Source organism: Balaenoptera physalus, assembly GCF_965194825.1.
Source record: "Balaenoptera physalus genome assembly, chromosome: 7".
NCBI lineage: Eukaryota > Metazoa > Chordata > Mammalia > Artiodactyla > Balaenopteridae > Balaenoptera > Balaenoptera physalus.
This window is the reverse complement of record NC_138886.1, coordinates 60,159,402-60,179,581: the sequence shown is the minus strand read 5'-3', so window position 1 is coordinate 60,179,581 and position 20,180 is coordinate 60,159,402. Positions and strand designations below refer to the sequence as shown.

General features: G+C 34.3%; 1 protein-coding gene and 1 long non-coding RNA gene across 3 annotated transcripts in view; one reads left to right on the top strand and one right to left on the bottom strand.

Moving 5' to 3' along the window:
• The window catches only part of PTPRD (protein tyrosine phosphatase receptor type D), a 2,148,784-nt gene that overhangs the window by 352,837 nt on the left and 1,775,767 nt on the right, over window positions 1-20,180 (top strand). The gene's annotated exons all lie outside the window — the stretch shown is intronic.
• Window positions 1,781-19,044, bottom strand: LOC309665029. Its single transcript, XR_014266171.1, has 2 exons — window positions 2,486-19,044; window positions 1,781-2,455 (listed from the first exon to the last, which is right to left on the bottom strand). It is a non-coding gene; the product is annotated as an uncharacterized lncRNA (long non-coding RNA).

Sequence of the window (20,180 nt, the reverse complement as noted above, 5' to 3'; positions counted from 1 at the left end):
TTTCTAGGCTACCACACATTACTACCCCCTTAGGAGTATAAATTCCCTGTAATAGACTACAAAATTGAACTTGAGTGGAAATTGTCAGTATTGCTAAAGAAGATCATACACTTCTCATGAATAAAGGTCATGTTTTAGTCATGTTTTTTATCCCCTGACATAAGATTTCTGACCTAACCCAGACTCTCCAAAACCATCTCACTCCATGGGAGAGGTACATGCCCTTAGTTTAATGAAATGTCTAAGAGCATATTCCAGAGAACTCAGGCCCCTCAGGAAATCCCATGGAGATTTAGAGTGCCTAAATTCTTATCCGAAAACGATGCTCTTCAATCTGATTTGTTAGGGCAGTCTCTTTTTTTCTTTTTGTTCCTTTTGTTTTAGTTTTTTTGGATTTTTTTCTATAAGCTTCTCTTCGAAGCTATATAAAACTAATGATAATCGTGACCCACATTGGAAAAATAGAATTTCTTGCTTTGATGAGCAGCTCAATTTTGCACAGTTCCCTACATTTTTTCCCAAGGATTTCTTCAATCCGTGCTTTGTCTGCCCAGTTTAGGGTTAGTAATATCCCAACTTCATGCCAGAGGCTGTAGTAGATTATGAGCTTAATTTTCTATCTATGTTCCTAAGTGTGGGACAGAATTGTTTAAAAATTACCTAGGACCACCCCAGAAAACACTGACTCAGAGCCTCAGTCCCCTCTCTGCCTCCTCTTGACACTATTAACCCTTACTGTTTGTCTCCACTCTCTACCACTCCCCATCACTTCCTAGAGTTTTATGTGGTTGCTGTATCCCTTCCTCTGTTGTCTGGAACACAATCCTCTTCCTTCTCTTGCCCTATTCTCCCTCTCCTCTGGCTTCCAGGGAAAGCATCCAAGACAGAATACAAATAAATACGAAAAACAGTGAGATATGTGAATTTTTTTATTTCTACAAGCCTATAAACCAACATTAAATGCACAAATAATGTTAGGTCATTTAGGGGGAAACATCTGTGGAAATGACACAAATGTGACAGCAACTATAACTGGGAATAATGCTAAATCCATGAAACGTTGCCTCATAAAATGTTCACAGTACATGGTAATGTGTGTGTAAATTATGCAAATAAACATTTTGCTAAAACATTGCTTAAACGTTACTCTAAAGAAATAGATGTTGTGCCCAACTTATTACTGTTTGGGGATTAACTTTTCAGGGAATTAATAGAGTTTTAATAGGGATCTTATTATTTTAATTTATCTAGGAGGAAAATATGCACGGCATTCCTTTCAATTTTCTAAAGCATGGATCTTAATCAGAAATGATTAAGTTCAAGTTGCAACTTTATGAAGTCTAACTCAGAAAATACCATTTAGGCATGGAAATTTGAGATGCTATTGTCCCTCTAGGTATATAGATTTCTCATTAATAAGACCAATTAACAATAATGACTAATGAAACTACTTTTAATTTCTGTAACACCTTTTAATCAAAGGTGAAAAATGTTTAATCTTCTAATAAAGTTTCAGTTACATTTTATGCATGCAAAAAAATCTTTCCCCTTAGTACAGTTTTAGGTGTCTACAGAGTATCCCTTAAGTTAATGAGTATTTATTTTGTGCTCACAGTACATCTACCAGTATTAATTGCCTAAAGGTATATATCTTAAATAGCTCTTGGAATTCCCTGGTGGTCCAGTGATTAAACTCCGCACTTCCACTGCAGGGGGCGCAGGTTTGATCCCTGGTTGGGGAGGTAAGATCCCGCATGCTGCACCGTGCTGCCAAAAAAAAAAAAAACAATACAAAAAAACCCTCTAATTCTTTCAGAGTGCAACTAAATAACCTACAGCAGAAATATTGTTAAATGATGCTGATAGAGACGAAGAAGAAAATGAAAAGTAGCTACACTTTCTTGAGGTTTAAGTCTGTGCCTGTTATTGTTTATGCATTTTGCAGAAGATCCTTTAAACAATCAAGTCAGTTTAAATGTTAATCTTCCACTTTATAGATAAGGAGACTTATGCTTAGAAAGACTAAATAAACTTCCAAAGCGTATATACCTAGTGATTTGCATAGTTGTGTTTCAAACTTAGGTTATTCTTTTAACTACTACTGTGGCCACATGATTGTTCGTAGATTTAGAAGACAGGATCCGTGAGAAAGATGCTCACTAGACCAAAGGAAATATAAAATAGGGAGTATCCATTTCCTAACGTGGTTCATATTGCTTTAATGTTCAACGCTTGCTTTTTGATAGAAAGTGTTGTATCACTGAATTGGCTTGTAACATCTGTTAAAATTTAATTCTTCAAAATATCTCATTCTTGAAGCCTTTTTTGATTTTCTGACTTGATCTTATCTCTGCCTTATTTAAGTTCACTTAACTTTGGACCCTTTACATACTGCCTCATCTACTTGATCAATCTCACGGACTCATCCAAGTCCCTGCCACATCCCACATCCCTCCTCAACACACACACACACACAAACACACACACACACACACAAACACACACACACACACCACCAGATTAAATGCCTTGGTAGAAGGACTATTTCTTTTCTTTATTTTTTTACTTTTTATTTTATATTGGAGCATAACCGATTAACAATGTTGTGATAGTTTCAGGTGCACAGCAAAGTGACTCAGCCATACATATACATGTATCCACTCTCCCCCAAACTCCCCTCCCATCCAGGCTGCCACATAACATTGAGAAGAGTTCCCTGTGCTATACAGTAGGTCCTTGTTGGTTATCCATTTTAAATATGGCAGTGTGTACATGTCGATCCCAAACTCCCTAATTATCCCTTCCCCCCACTCTTTCCCCCCCCAATAACCATAAGTTCGTTCTCTGAGTCTGTGAGTCTGTTTCTGTTTTGTAAATAAGTTCATTTAGAAGGACTATCTCTTACTCCATGTTTTGTTTATTTCATTGTTCATGCATTCATTCACACATCTAACAAAACTGTACTAACCACATACCTTTAAAAAACAAGCCACTCCTTTTTCTATCAAAGTGTGTAATGCAAGAAAAGAGCTAGTATATATATATATATATATATATATATATATATATATATATATGTGTGTGTGTGTGTATATAGTTCAGTGTCTGTGGGGTCACCTAGCTTATCTTACACATACTAGGCTATTAGTGAATATTAACTGAGCAGGCAGTTATGCTCTTTGTAAGCAATAATTTTACTGAAAGTATTATTATGATTATATTTAGGAAATCATAGGTAACATGATTGTTTAAATATTTCAAATTATTCATTATTTTGATTATCCTATTAAATATGTACCATATGACTTTACATCAAAACCTCAAGTTATCTGTACTTAAAGGGATATATATTTATTATCGTTAATGATATCTCTGCTGTACACAGGGTTCTACCATACAACTAATGTATCCTAGGAGGAAAACTGGTCCAGAATTTATAGGAATCTATTTTTTTCTCAGCTGGGTTATGATGGAATCTCATTTTATTTTTCACTATGTTTAGGGTAGTATGTTTTTCAATAAAGTGGAAAACGTCAAACCTTAAATTAGGACATAATTATAAATAACATTTCTTTGGACAGTCAGGTATACTGTGTTAATGTTCTAACAGGCTTTCATTGATAAATTGTTTCATTTTTATTATTAATTATTAAGAAATAGGAGGATGAGAAGAGTTTCCCAATATACTGATAATCAAAACAAATTGTGTAATGAACTGTCAAGCAGACTTATAGCACATGTCTGGAGTCTAAAATATTATGCCTTGGGCTTAGACAAGTCAATATAGAATCACCTAGAAAGCAGAATGCTTATAAAAGTAGAGCCCTGATAAGAGGGGAAAGCATTCTAAAATCATTGTTCAATTTAGAAGCAGCAAACAGTTTTTCTCCCTGTTTTAAACATTGTTTGAACTTCTATCACTTCCACTAACCTTATCCATATGGACCACTGCATTTTCAACAGAGGCACTACAGTTTGAACTAGTTTGAAACAAACTTTTAATTTTTCCTTTTGATGGGATGATTCGTTATTCATATCCAGAATTCAAGAGGGATTTTTATTCCTGTTCAATCTCATAACCAGCTTTGGTTTGAAAAAGAAAATCTATATTGACCATAAACTCAGATCTCTGTGCTCATATCTCTTTAACGTCCACAGAAACTTGCTCGGCTGTCCTCTCTTGCCATGCACATCACTGTATTTGTAAAGATGCATCCAGAATCCTGTATCTAAAAATATTTATTAACTATTTACTGTGTACAGGGCATGGTGATGGGCACAGGGATGCAGAATTGCATTAATCAATATCTCTGCTCTGAGGGAGATCACAGCTTAATGAGGATGCTTTGAAACAAATATGAGAGCTCATTGAAGGCACAGTGGACATGAAAGATTGATGTACTTTGAGAATGCAAGAATAGAATGACTAACCCTCTAAGAGGGCCAAGTAGTGATTCACAGAGAGGTTGCTCTTCATCGAGAGCTCAAAGTGTGAATGGGATACCAAGATCGCAACAATGAAAAAAAGTCATTAGTAGTAAATGATGATTGAGGGCTCTCTGTATGTCAGAAATTAGTGGTGGGGACCAGATTGTGAAGGGTTTATATGCCAGGTATTTGTAGTTATTACTACTACTATGTGTATGTGCATTGATGAAGAAAATATATATATCTTTTTTTTTTTTTGGTATCTTACGGGATTTCTGAAGGGAATTGTGGTGGCAGAAGTCTGAAGGGTAGATCTTACAGGGAAGAGAGTAGAGAGTGTTGGTTGAAAATCAGTTAAGTGGAGCTATTGAAATTGTACAGGTGGGAGGATATTGTTGAGGACTCAAATTAAAACAGTAAACCTAAGTCTGGGCTATTATGGAATACGAGATCTGACTAATAAAATGCATATTATAATCAAACCTCCACAGCCAAGAGTAGATTTTGTGATACACTAAGTAAACAAAGTAATAAACATAAAAACATTACCATTTAACATGAAAAGAAAATTAAACTTGTCTCAAAAGCACTAGCCATTACAGCTGTGGCCAAATGCTTATACAAGGCAGAATATAAATGTGGAAACCATTCAGTTTTCATAATCAAAGAAAACTATTATCCTCAAAGCAGTAACTTCAGGGAGAAATAAGCATGATGTTAAAGAAGATTCTCTTTGAATAACTTCCTTCCCAAGAGTTAATATCCTTGGGTTTTTGAAAGGTATCAGGCAAAACTGTTCATAAGGTGTGAAGGGACAGTGGAAACTGAATTGCCTCAGGCTGTGAAAACAGAAGCCCTAGTTTAGAGTCAGAGATTTGTATCAACTATTAAACTTTACATTTTTGAAACATAACCATTTTCTGACTCTCTATTTTTTTAACCCAGCATAGACATGGTGACATTTTGCATATTCTGTCTATTTTCTGCTAGAGAAATGTTATGTCAGTCTGCTGATCACATCCAGAGAGAAGTAGCAACTTTATAAAATATGTAGTCATCAGCTCACCTAATTAGAGGTAAATTGTACTGTTTCTTCAATACCAGAGAGAAAAATATCCATTGATTCTATCCAAGCCGTAGAATTCTTCTTTTAAATCAGGTAAGTCCTCAAGCTGATTGATTGTACATAATACTAAAGAAGCAGCATGTTATAATCAGCAATACAAAGATAAATTTTGATTCAATTCCTATCACTAACATTCAAATAAAACTGCACTCATCATTATATCCTTGGATCTAGCATAGTGCCTGGCACATAGTAGGAACTCATATATTTCTGTTGCATGAATAAATGAATATTTTTTTGTAGATTTGATCCATCTAAATCACCATATCGTAATCTATTATGAGAATTGATTGATTGTACAGAAATGTATCTCAAATGAGATACTGCTCTATTCTAATCTCTCACTAGGCCTAGTATAGTCAAATGGCTTCAGCATTTCAACCTAACGTTTTTGGCCAAGATGAAATTTTTTATGGGAGTTAAAAGAAATCAAGCAAATGAAGAGCAACACTTCTGTTTTTGAAAAGAGGATAGAGAATTAAAAATAATCCTGCTCCTTGCCCCAATTCCACCACACCAGGCAGAGGAGATCTTTAAAAAAAAAAAAAAGCAATTTGAAAGCTAATGATAGAACAATATTTATTATAAATCAATCATATTATTTTTAAACTGGCTCATGTTTTCAGATTTTCTCCTTCACAGATCGTAGTCTCAAGTCCAAGCCTCATTTTTCCTCTCTTATTAGTTTCTTTAGTCTTACAGTTCAGTGCAAACGTGAAAACAGTGTTTAAATAAACTTTCAGCAAGGTGAGTCAATTTGCAAATGAGAATTACAACCCATGGTTTCATTCACCATTAGTTATGATAAATAGCTGACCTCTTACCAATTTACCTTCATAGATAATCAGTTTTATAGCTTTATTGTAGTATACTTGACACACAATAAAATGCCTCTATTTAAAGTGTACAGTTTGGATAAATTTTAACATATGTATTCACCTGTGAACCATGCACATTAAAATAATGAATATACCCATCATCCCCCAAAATTTCTTTGTGCTCTCTTATAATCTTACTTCCTCCCAAATTGTGGTTATCAGGCAAACACTGATCTGCCTTCTCTTACTATAAAGTAGTTGCATTTTCTAGAATTTTATGTGAATCAGAATATGCAGTATGCACTGCATTTTTGCATAGCTACTTTTGCTCATCATCATTTTGAGGTATTCCTATGTTGTTGTATATAGAAAAGTCTGTTACTTTTTATTTTTGAGTAGTAGTCCATTATATAGGTATACTGTGATGTGCATAATTTTTGTTAGTTATCTCTGGGCATTTCATTTTTCATTCTTTCTTTAATTATATTGTTTTGTAGTTTCAATTCTGATTGTTCATTGCTAGCATAGAGAAATAAAGTTGATTTTTGTATATCAACCTCGTATCCTGAAACCTTTCTAAACTCACTTCCTAGATCTCAATTTCTTCTGTATTCTTTAGTTTCTTTTTTGTTTTTTATTTTTTTATGTAGATGATCATATTGTCTGCACATAAAGACAGTTTTATGTGTTCCTTTTCAATCTGTGTGTCTTCTGCTTTCTTTTGCCTTATTACTTTGGCTGGGACACCAGTACAATGTTTAGTATAAGTAGTGAAAACAGACATCCTTCGTTTGTTTTTGACCTTAGAGTGTAAACATTTGTCTTTCTTTGTTAAGTATGCTGTTAAGTAAAGTTTTTTCATAGATTCCTTTTTGAGTTAGAGTTGCTTTGTTTATATTTTGCTGAGAGTTTTTATCATGAGTGGATTTTGAATTTTTGTTATACTTTTAATGCATCTTTTGAGACAATCATATTTCTTTTTTCTTTTTTTTTCTGTTAACATGATGAATTATATTGGTAAATTTTTGCATGCCAAACCTATCTTAAATTCCATAAACCATAAACCCACCAGGTCATGTTTTATTATCTTTTTCACATTTTTTGTACTGTTATAGCATTCTTAAATGATATTGTTAATTTTATGTCTATTCTCATGAGAGATGTAGGTCTGTAGTTTACTTTTCTTGTATCATAGAGAAGCTAATTTCTTACCTACTTAACACCATAAATAATCTTTCATTATGTGCTCTTCTGTCGCAGCTTTTATTCTCTTCTTCTACACTTTTACATATTTACTCTCACATTTCTATCCTGGAGCTCTTGTTTTCATAGCATTTTAACTGTTATTTTCAACATTCTCTGGACTCAAAAGTCATCCTATTTCCTATGGACTCACACCACTAAAGTCTCAGCCATGATAATGCATAATAAGGTGTCCAAACTTTTATTACTATTCTGCTATAACAGCTATTCTCAACCCTACTAGAACTGATGCATTTTCTTTTTTTTTTTTAACATCTTTATTGGAGTATAATTGCTTTACAATGGTGTGTTAGTTTCTGCTTTATAACAAAGTGAATCAGCTATACATATACCTATATCCCCATATCTCCTCCCTCTTGCATCTCCCTCCCACCCTCCCTATCCCACCCCTCTAGGTGGTCACAAAGCACCGAGCAGATCTCCCTGTGCTATGCGGCTGCTTCCCACTAGCTGTCTGTTTTACAGTTGGTAGTATATATAAGTCCGTGCCACTCTCTCACTTCATCCCAGCTTACCCTTCCCCCTCCCCGTGTCCTCAAGTCCATTCTCTACATCTGCATCTTTATTCCTGTCCTGCCCCTAGGTTCTTCATAACCATTTTTTTTTTTTTTTTAGATTGCATTTTATTTTTTAGCACATATTTTATAATTCTCTTTCACTATCTGGAAATGAAACATAAAATTACTACATGAATAGAATTCTACAATGATAACATAAAGGAGAAATAAAGGGTGAGAAATTTATAATAAAATAATTACGTTGATTTTATTTTATTAATGTTTGGGCTATGCTAGTATGACAACCTAATAAAATAATCAGATGCCTACATCTATGCATGGAATGTCTTTAATAAATACAGATTTATTTTATTGCAATTCAAACATCATGAGCAGATTCCCATGTAGGTAATGTGATTATGTCTAATGGAAAAAAATATTGGTTCAAAGAAAGCTTTCTTAAGTTTAATCTTTCCTTAATTTAGATAGAGATTACTTTGTGGAGATTCAGTGTGCAAAAATTCTTTATGCTTATATGCCGAAGAGTGTTAAGGTTTAGGCTCAAGTAACTATATATATTTTCTTCCTCTTGATGCCAGGCCAGAAGTTCAAAACCATACAGGATGTGACAGCCTTCTTTGTTGTGCAGGACTGTCCTACACATTGCAAGACTTCCCTGGCTCTCCCTACTAAAGTTCCTGTATTGCCCTAAATCATTCTGACAAAACAAAAACAAAAACAAAAACACACTGCCACCCAGATTTTCAAAATCCTCTGTAGGAGGATGTACTGCTTCTGTAGATAGTCACCAGAATAAAGTTTAAAGAATAATTACATTTGAACCTACACTACTGAATTATCCCATTTTAATTGTTCCTTCAAAGCTCACAATTCACACAGTAAGTTAGAAGAGTATTTCTAGATGTAAGATAGTTGGCTATATATTGTTATCCACTATTTTTAGATAATAATTTTTTTTCTACCTTCATATTAATCCCATAAATGTAAGTGAATTGGCCTCTTTGGGGATCCTGGTGAATTTTTATACATTTAAAGAAAAGTACACGTTTTTGATACTTAATGTTAAAACAACTCTGTGTCTCATGTGAAGTAATACAAAATTGCTCCACTGCCAGTTGTTCTTATTTGAGAATCAGAGACTAGATCTTAAAAATAGCAAAAGAGTACTTGGTTTCTTCCCTATAATTAATATACAACAATGTTGTAAGTGCATATTTTTAAAATATATTTTAAAAATCAAGCTTTTTTAATATGGTGAGCCCTCTTCAGAAATGTCTTAAGGTAAGATCTTTATTTATTTAGAAGTATTTTGTACTTAGAAGACTGGTCCCACATGCAAACTAAAATCATAATGGTAATGACATATCATTTCGCTTCCCCCCTTAATGGCAGTATGACTTTTCTTGGCTCTCTTTTGGATCTTTTTTTTTAATTTCTGGGTTGAAAAAGAATTAAGTTTCTAATGATGAATGGTCTAGGCATTTGTTAGAGATTGACAATAGATTTTAAGACAAAATTAACATTAAAAATTGAAATACTGTACACAGCTACTGAATTATGTAATATTCTGACATAAAATATATATTTTGACATATTTTTAACTAAAATGTGAAGGCTTATAACAAAATAGACATATTAAATACTTTTGAGAGATGTTACAGTTGAGCTTAAAGTATGGTAATAGATTTTCAATGTATCCTAAGTGCCTAAATCTTTCAAGTGCTAGATTTTGCAAGGAGGTCTACTATGTAGGAAATATGATAACTTAATATATGTTGTGTATGATTTTCAAAGTGAAATTCTAAGGGAAACCTAATAAACTGCAAATATAATAGAGTATGCTGGGAAAATGCAATTAAGAAAACTGTGGTAGTCAAATATGCAAATTATGTCCATCTGTTGAACAAACCCTTGGGATAACATGGAATTGATGGAGAGAAGTGAATGATTATTTTCCAAGCATTCCTGTCAGAAGCCATACATTTTAAGTCTAGCTGTGAAGATAGGGACCCCTTCTAAAAATTCTTAGTAAGTCAGAATCTTTCCCAGGTCTGAATGACTTAGCAAGCCCAAAAGATAGACCAAGAACTAGAATACAGTCAGGCTGATTTGTTACATTAAATCTGCATCCAGCTTGAGCCAATTCAACCTCTCAAATGGCCTTGGCAATGACTTAGTTCCCTGGAATTCTTTGTAGAGTGCAGACATATCTATCTCCTAGATAGACAGAGGTGGGGACATAAAATGGGTTGCAGAAAGAAACCTCTGAGTTTTGAAAATGCTCTGTTTTAAAAATGACTTCCAAGGCACTATTGGTGGTAAGAAAGTTTTCGTCATTGTTTAGTAGAAACTCACATTTAATTACAACACTCCTTTTCCAGTTCCAAGTAGACTATTTGCTGCAGCCATTATGCTTGAGAACAAATATAGACTCTGAGAGACTGGAATGCACTAGAATAATAAACATACTAGAATAATATCAAAGATATATGTCAGTCTACTAACATGAGGTTTAATCTACTTATCTTTTAAGTGGCCTTGCTGTGGTCATTTTCATATTAAATTTTCAAGAGCAATAACTCATTAATTATTTAGGTATGCATATATTGTTGGAAAGCATTTATTTTTATATAATCTACAAAGTGAAGTCACCTGTGGATATGAGAGTTTAATGACAATTTATTTTTCTCCCATGTAAGACATGTTATGAAACTAAGAGCTCATGAATGTTGGCTTTCAGACCAGCTGGTGTTTGCCTCATTTGGCAGTTCTGTATTGTGCCTGCATTTGTTTTCCTGCCGGAGTCCAGAAATAGGCTTAAGTGATATCACCAAGTGTCTTCTAATTTTAGTTTTCTCCACATGTACTGCTTAATGGTCAAATGGGTTTCCATAACCACCCGTTTTGCAATGAGCAGCAAGCTGTACTCATTAATGCACTGAATCTTTCTGCTGTGCAACATGGGGATTTTTGTTAGGAAATGGAGTCCAGTGATGATTGTTTATAAGTAGTCCTAGTACATTTTGGCTCACCCAAATTATTTCACACAGGACTTTTTGTTGCCTTGTACACTGCATTATTAAAGTAAGGTCATGGAAATTTAGAGGCTTTTTAAAAGAAAAATGCAATCTAGTGAAGTAGAATGCTTAATAATAATCTACAATTAAATCAATTATCACACATATTTAAACTGTTTCCCATTGAAGTAACACATGTTCATTGTTAAATAAAGAAAACAAGAGAGAGAAAGCAAGGGATAGATAGAAAATTAAAGTCACTGATAATATAAAAGATATATTTAAAATAGTTTAATTATTAATTTAAATGTTTCTATACTTATATATATACCCATATATCTATATCTATATACACACATAATAATATATGTTGCCTTAAAATAGTTTTAATGAACTGACTCAACTATTATAATCTTGTTTTCACAAATTAGAAAAACACAGTAAAGGTCCTATATAATGAAACTTTCTGACTTTCCATAGTAAGTGATTGATCTTCCAAACTAAGAAATCTGTTGTGATAATTAATATGTATTTCAGTTTGACTCTTATTATTGCTGTGATATAAACATTAGTATTCACTCCTTCTCCACTCAACTACATCTTGATCCAAGAAATAAAAGATTTTGATCTTAAACAACAGTTAAGCACGTATTAAAACATTTATCAAAATATTCAGAAGAACTCTTATTTCACAGCAAATACAGGTTTGAAATTCAGTGGTGCATTTCCAGCAGTTTTCATGTCTTCACTTAAATTTCTTGAGTGATTGTATTAAATATTAATTTTTCCTGCTTATATTTTTTTCTTAAATTTTTGGCAAGTTTGATAATTTCTTAAACTGATTTTAGGTGTACATATAAACAATCCCTGCCTTCTAAGGACTTAATTCTCGAGATCGATGAACTAAAAATATATGTCACTTATAATCTGGAAGGTGGGAGAAGATATATATGTCAAGAAAAAGAAATCAAACTTGTACGCTTTGGGACCAGCAAATGCTATCAGATTATTCTTACAATATGTTCTTGATATCCCTAAATGTGTTCTTTATAGATTCTTTTAAAAAGTGGTTGTGTAAGATAATTATTCTAAGAGTGAGGGGGATCTTCATGTATTTTAGAGTTAATACCTGTTCTTAATGGAAACATGTACTGTCTTTAACAAAGACATGCAGAGCCAGATGTTAGCATTTAGAAGTTACCATTTGGTACTTTACTAGCAAGACACATCCCACTGCAGAGATTCAGTGAAGATTCCTAGCAAGGGAAAAGCTTCAGCTTTACGTGCAGTCTTTTTCCTCAAGAGAGTTACTCTTCCTTAGGTCTTTTAAAATAATGGTGCATACTTTCATTCAGCTTCTCTTAATTACTATGATTATTACTATCAAATAATTCAGCACCATATTTACTTTTGATTTCATCCATTCTTGTACATATAAATATTGAGAACCTTCTGTGTCTCAGAGCTACACTGGAGTATAGTTCTTAGCAAGATAGAAAAGACCATTATGCTACAGTGATTTTGCTTTTTTGTCCTGTGCTAACCTCTAGGTTTCAAATATTTGGTGCAAGTGGAAGCTGAGGCAACCTGATGGTAAAGGGTGCTAGGTGGGACACCTCAGTTATATTTGCCCATTTGATGCTGGTTTTACCTTATAGGTCCAGTCGACTTCATCAGCCTTAATTAACACACATGTACCAAGAATTATAATAATGTGTACCATCTTTTTTGCTTAGTCTAGACTAGTGCTTCTCCAAGTGAAGTCCCTGCAGCATCAACATTAACTGGGGATTTGCAAAATATTCAAAATTTTGAGGCCCCATTATAGACCTATTGAATCAGAAACCCTGGAGGTGGGGCCTTGTAATCTGGGTGTTAACAGTCTTCCAAGACAAATGATTCTGATGAATGCTAAAGTTTGAGAACCACTCGTCTATACTAACTATTAACATTGTCTTGACCACAGTGTATAATGAATGCTAATATCACAGTGGATATTTCATAATTCTCCAATCAATTGAGTCTTGAGACTCTAGAACACTTTCATTCCAATGAAGAAATTATGTTGCTGTCTACGTTATTTTTGCTGCACTGGTAATGATTGCATCAACAAAATCATGTAATATTAACCAGTACCTCTCACTCCTTAGGTACCGAGAAAGTGTAAGTTCACTCCCATCAAGCTTAGCTTAAATAATCTAAAAATTGTAAGTGGCAAAACTCTTGCTATATTCACACTGACATTAATAGGTAACCTTTAAGTACAAAATGACAATGTAAAAATAGATCATATTTTAATTAAATATTTTAATGCCTGATATAAACATTGAGCTTCATTCTATGGAAGATAAGTGGTTAGATTAATTTAATAATTCAATAATTAAGTCCCTGCTATAAGCAGGTCTATATGCAAGAGCTGGAAAGTTGAGTGTACGGCATCATTAGTGTCCTCAAGAATTTTGAGTGTAGTAACAGATACGAAATATACAAGCGAAGTTCTATAATGTGGGGCAGGATATGATAAATTTAATAAGGGAAGTATATAAATTATGCTAATTCAAAGGCAGAAGAAACGTCTAATCAGGACCTTCTGAGATGCTTTATGGTGAAGGAGCCATTTGAACTAAGGTCATTAAGCCTAAAGACTGAATTATATTTTCAGAGGAATAACAGAGTGGAGAAGGGTTTTCAGGAAGAGGAAAGGGCAAAAGCAAATGAAGAGAGAGAAGAAAGCCTGGCATCTTGTGTTTGGGGAGTATCAAGGAATGAGGCTCATTACAAATAGAAATATATGCCTTAAAACGTTGGATATATGCCTCAACACTTGTCTTGAGGCCTTAGATAGCATGCTAAGGAATACAGTAGAAATGTATGTACTCTTGAGAGTTTTGAGAGGGAAAGCAAGTAAGACAATTAAATGTATAAATACACACATACTCACACAAACATCCGTTCTTCTTATATAGAATGGATTGGAAGAGAAGAAAGTTTGAGGTAGGTAAGATTCTTAGAAATTGTGTTTAATCCTGACCTAAGGAAGAAGAAATTAAACTCTGAGCAAGAGAAGGAAGGGGCCTGGGTAAGGGGACATGGAGGACAGCATGCCTGAAAGTCACTGAGGTAGCCTTCAAAGTTAAGGCAGATATTCAGAGCATCAAAAAATAATGAAGGAAGAGTGTTTATATTAAGTGATAGAAGGACAATGTTCAGGGTAGGAGAGATGCTGAATTTATTTGGAGACATACTGATGTGACTTTTTTAGAGGGACTAGCATGTCTGGTGCAGCTGACAAAGTGTAACTGGAACTTGGGAGAATGGTTAAAGCTAAAGGACATACGGGAACCACCTCCTTGGTGTCCATTAATGCTATGTGTTCAAAAACGGAAGCTCTTTCCAGGTCGGCTTTTAGTCATTAACCTATTCCTATATTCAACAACTATTTATTAAGTTCCCACTATATGCCGGGTACTATTCTAGGCACTGCTGATACAGCAGTGAAGAGAACATTACATCCTGCCTTCATGGTGCTTACATTCTAGATGGTTATTTATGAATAAAGGGAAATTTGAAGAATGCATATAGGCCTTATTTCAGTTAAAGGTAAAACATTTGATTTGTCCCTGAGACCTTTTTCTAGTACCACCCATTTTATCACCCATGATATTGCCAATATCACCCATGAGATATGGATTCAAATTGTGCCCTTCCTTAATTTTAAGGATTTAAAAATAGCCCATGTATTAGGTTTTCTACCACACTGATTCCCAGACTGAATTATGATATCATCTGAAAAGTTATCATAAGGTTTCCCAATGTTCTTTCACATTTATGACAGAACTAATAATGTCTATACCGAACTGTAGATTTTTATGGATAGCAAAATTCTTTTTGGCAAGTGAAATATAATAAGAAAAAAATCTGTCCATTTCTTGGTAAACTATTGCTCATAACTTGGCTTTCTTGAACAAAAATGTTCATATTTTATTTAATTTGATTTTTTTAAAAAAAGAAGTGAAACCAAAAAGGAAAAGAGACAGAGATTTCAAGCTGTTGGGCTTTGAAATTTTGGCAGAGAATTATTTTCTCTGAAAAAAAATCGTTGGGTGGAAATTCAAAACATCCTCATCTTTAGCCCTATTCAGACACCCATAATGCTGCCTCAGAGGACACAAAACAGTGAAGGACCCATCTTATCCTACTGGGAAAATCATTTGAAATGTTGGCATGCAAGCAGAGAGAATTCTGTTGACCACTGTGTATATCCAAACCACTCACTTTCATTCCTAGACCTCAATCACTATCATTTCTATGAAACCAACAGAATTCTCGGCATTGATATGCAAATGAAGGCACCCACAGTAGCCACACTATTCATTTTCCGTGTGCTTTGCAAGCCAGAATTCGGAAAAGCTTCCAACAATTTAATACACAACACCTTCAATGAATTTGACTAAAAACAGTCAACCAACTTCACATACACTAGAGTAGTCTGTAGAGACCTTGACATATTCCTGAGGACTGTTTTGTTTTAAGTTTGTTAAATGTCACTGAGGATTTTTTTTAATGGATAAAATGATAGTGAGGCAGAATGGAATGTTTAAAGTCTTTGTTTCCATTTATGCTCTTTCAAATAACATAAAACGTATGGCATACCTGACATTTGAGCTGTAAGATCAAATGGAAAAGGTTGGCCCTGTTCTGTGTGAACTGAATTTCTTTCTTAACAGAGCAATTAAATTGTCTCTCCACTACAGACTTCTCTCATTGCCTATTGTCCTGTTGTACTCTTCTGAAAGTAATGGAAATTGAAATGGGATACAGATTATGATAATGAAACTAAAGGAGGGGAAACAGAAGGAATTTATTCCTTTTTTTTCTATTTTCCTTTTCCTAATTCTTAAAGTAATTACAAGACACTGGAGATGTGAACATCTTTATTAACTCTGCAAAACGCCATCTGCTGGAAGCATATTTTGCAAACCTTCAGGGCTTGAATATGAGACGAACAGATTTAGTAAAAGTGGTGCTTTGTTGTACTGTTTTACTCAAGTGCCAGACTTTTCTTTGGTGGCCCAGGAGCTCTGTTTCTAAGAAACTAAAAGGGAAATGGGAGACATCTAGAAAGAGATTTGATTTCATCCAGCCCCCACTGTCATATTCTCTTTTTGCTAATGCCCTAGAGCAGAGTATTATTTCTGGATTAGTGGATCCTTCCAGATACCTCATTAAGAACATTTCTTCTAATGATTTGCAAATCAGAACAAAATAAATAACTATGAATTGCTAACCAAAGATGACTCATTCAACAAGAATTTATTAAGCACTTCTGTATGTCAGGCAATTTGCCTAAAGGCTGAGGCTACAAAGAGGAAAATAGGCACACACGCATAAATGTGCACATCTGCGTGTGCTCCCATCCACACGCACACACCAATTCTGCTCTCCAAGAAGAACTCACTACCTAGCTTAATAGAGAGTATATAATTCTCTAAATGTACAAGAGTGATATGTACAAGAGTGATAACACTTGAAATGTACAAGAGTGATAACAGGATTCCTTTTATATACTTAGCTTGATTTTTTAAGTAATTGGATTTTGCTTTTTCTACCTTACTCAACCTCCGTTTATTCAATAATTACCCCTTCCTATGAACTCTTCCATTTTTTTCTTTCTTCAGTGAGTGTTTGTTCCGTCACAGGCTCTCTCTAGTCTACTTGCTATTAATCTTGCTTCCTTTCCTGCTTTCTTTTCCTTTATCCCTTCTTACCTCAACTTTATATTTTTTCCTTTTTCATCTTATGTGAGACCATTCATTTGTAAGTCACACTTGTAGGAAATCCAAAATTCAGTTTAGAGTCAACTGCTCTTTTGGTTTGTAATTTCTCTTCATCAGGGACTCTGGAACTTACCAGATTTAGCTTTTGAAGCTTCTCTGTCTCAGGTAGTGTCCTCCATCGTCTTCCATGGGCATTGTGTAAGGTACATGACCAGCAGCCCCAATGCCTCCTCATAATCATCCTAGGGAATCAAGGGCACCTCAAGCAGATAAGATCTCTTGAGGATCTACCAAGATTTATGGTAGCCTAGAGTTATTATCATAAATATGTAAAGTAAGCTTTAATACTAGAATCACTCCAGGCTACACAGTCCTTTCCACACTGACTCAAATAAGTAACAATGATAGGAAACTGAAAGTGTCTGTTACATTTTGATATACATATTGAATATTAGTTTTATATCATATTCTTAAACAAAATGAAACAAAACAAAAACTAAGATGAACCTTTAAAGAACAACCAAAACAATTAATTTTGATTTCAAAAATGAAAATAATCTGGCTTAACTTGATGTTTAGGACATACTAGTAATGTAGAAAAGTTGAAACCTTAAGCCCCAAGGAACTACATATCTCTCTCAGATCCCAATGCTTCATGAAGGTTTAGATGAGTAGAACCATGTTACCATCAGGAAGGGCCAAGATCAGGGAGTTCGCAAAGTTACACATCATATTAGTTTGCTGGGTCTGCCATAACCAAGTATCACAAACTGAGCGTTGTAAACAATAGGAAATTTATTGTCACATAATTCTGGAAGCTAGAAGTCTGAGATCAAGGTGTTGGCAGGATTGCTTCCTTCTCATTACTATGAGGGAGAATCTGTTCCATTCTTACCTCCTAGCTCTGGTGGTTTGCTAGCATCTTTCACATTCCTTGGCATTACCTTGATTTCTGCCTTCATCTTCACATGGGGTCCTCTCTGTGTGCATACCTATGTCCAAATTTCCCCTTTTAAAATATCAGTCATGTTGGATGACTTCAACTTAACTAATTACATCCACAGCAACTAAATTTCAAATAAGGTCACACATCCTGAGGTACTAGAGGTTAGGACTTCACCATATGAATTTTGGAGGACATAATTCAAACCGTGACACACATAGATCCCCCTACAATCATTAGAAAGTCCATCATGGTAGGCTTGAGTAACACTGAAGACTTAATCCCTTAGCGGAGAGTGAAGGAAGCTAAGGGCTTGTATCTGTAGCTGAAAACACTGACTATTCTCACCTGGAAAGTACCATTCATCAGGTCTTTGACTAATGCTTCAGTTTGTAAATGAAAGGTATTAGTATCAAGAGCATAATTTGAGAAATAAAATGCATTATTCAGGTACAAAATGGGTCACCAACCACAGGCAAACTCAAAATGTACATCAGGAAATTAATTAGACAATATTAAAGCTTGTGGAGTGCAATTAGGAATTATCTTTGTTTTTTTCTGATATCACAATCATTGCTGGAAACTGGTTAGTAGTGATCTCATGTATCTGCAAAATATCAAGCTTTGTACTTAGTCCTTCTGAAATATCAACTACTGAGGAGCTCTGTAAGAAACAATGTCTCTGTTAGTGTTCACATTCCCAGTTAGTCCCTCTTTTGTAATTACAATTTGAAAGTATTCTGATGTAAATATAAAGTTCATTTGAATTTAAAAAATATGTATATTTGAGGTTAAGTTTTATATATAATATAATATACACATCTGTGTGATATATGTATATGTATATTATGTATGTATATATATACATATAGTTTGATATTTGTTTATATATAGAAAATATATCTATTCTATCTCTTTATATATAACATATTTATACATACAATATATATAATTTATAATGTATAACATATGAATATATATGATACATAATATATAAAATATATAATATAGTTATATTATAATTTTATGAAAGTATATAATTTGTAAAGAGATAATAAATATTCTCTTTAGGTTTATTTGCTTTTAATTTTTTAAAAAAATTGTATAGAGATAATACATATTCTCTTTAGTTTCATTTGTTTTTAATTGTTAAAAAAATTGTCCCCTTGGGCTTCCCTGGTGGCGCAGTGGTTGAGAGTCTGCCTGCCGATGCAGGGGACACGGGTTCGAGCCCTGGTCTGGGAAGATCCCACATGCCGCGGAGCAACTGGGCCCGTGAGCCACAATTGCTGAGCCTGCGCGTCTGGAGCCTGTGCTCTGCAACAGGAGAGGCCGCGATAGTGAGAGGCCTGTGCACCGCGATGAGGAGTGGCCCCCGCTTGCCACAACTGGAGAAAGCCGTCGCACAGAAACGAAGACCCAACACAGCCATAAATAAATAAATAAATAAATAAAAATTGCCCCCTTTTTATCAGAAAGAAAACAGAATTGATTACATGGCAGATGAGAAATTCTACCTTTACTAAAATTGTGAAGAGTAGGTATGGAACGGCAAATATTTACTGTGCTCTGGGAATAGCTCTGATAGATTTTCTTATATTGAAAAAGTCACTTTCTACCAAATATGATTAGCTTCATGGTTAGAGCTACTTACAGTTGTTGAAATTCTAGTATGTATTAGACATATTAATAAGCACAGATGATACAGAAAGTAGCAAGCAAACAAAGAACACAGATTCATCTTTTTCAGAAATTGTTGAGAGCTACGAGGAGGAGAGAGGTTGAAGGTCATTTAACACCGGAATGCTAAATGAAGGCTGTGTAAAGGACTCCCAGGAAGCACTGGGAAGCAGCACTTACCTAGTCTGCATGTGGAGAAAGGTGGTTAGCCAATGTAAATAAGAGAAGGTGATATTTGAGCCAAGTCTCATATAGCTTTACCACTGAGAGATTGCATAGGAAAGTTAAAAGTTTATTGGGGAAAAGTATTTTTAAAATCATAAGATTAAAACAATTTTCATATAAATGTGAAATCGAACATAGAAATTATTTAAATTATTTCTGTCATGCTCTTCTGAGGAATATTTGACTATTGATTTGTGTATTTGTTTAATGCCTTTCAACCTGTTTTTAATCCAACATCGTTTTTGAGCTTTCTTTATTTCAGTGGCTTTGTAGAAGCTGTAATTCTCTACTTATCATACTATTTTCTGTGGAGTGCTTCTAGACATGTGATTTCACTTCTTTTTGAATCATACTAGACCAGAGGTGATGATAATAGTAAACTAAG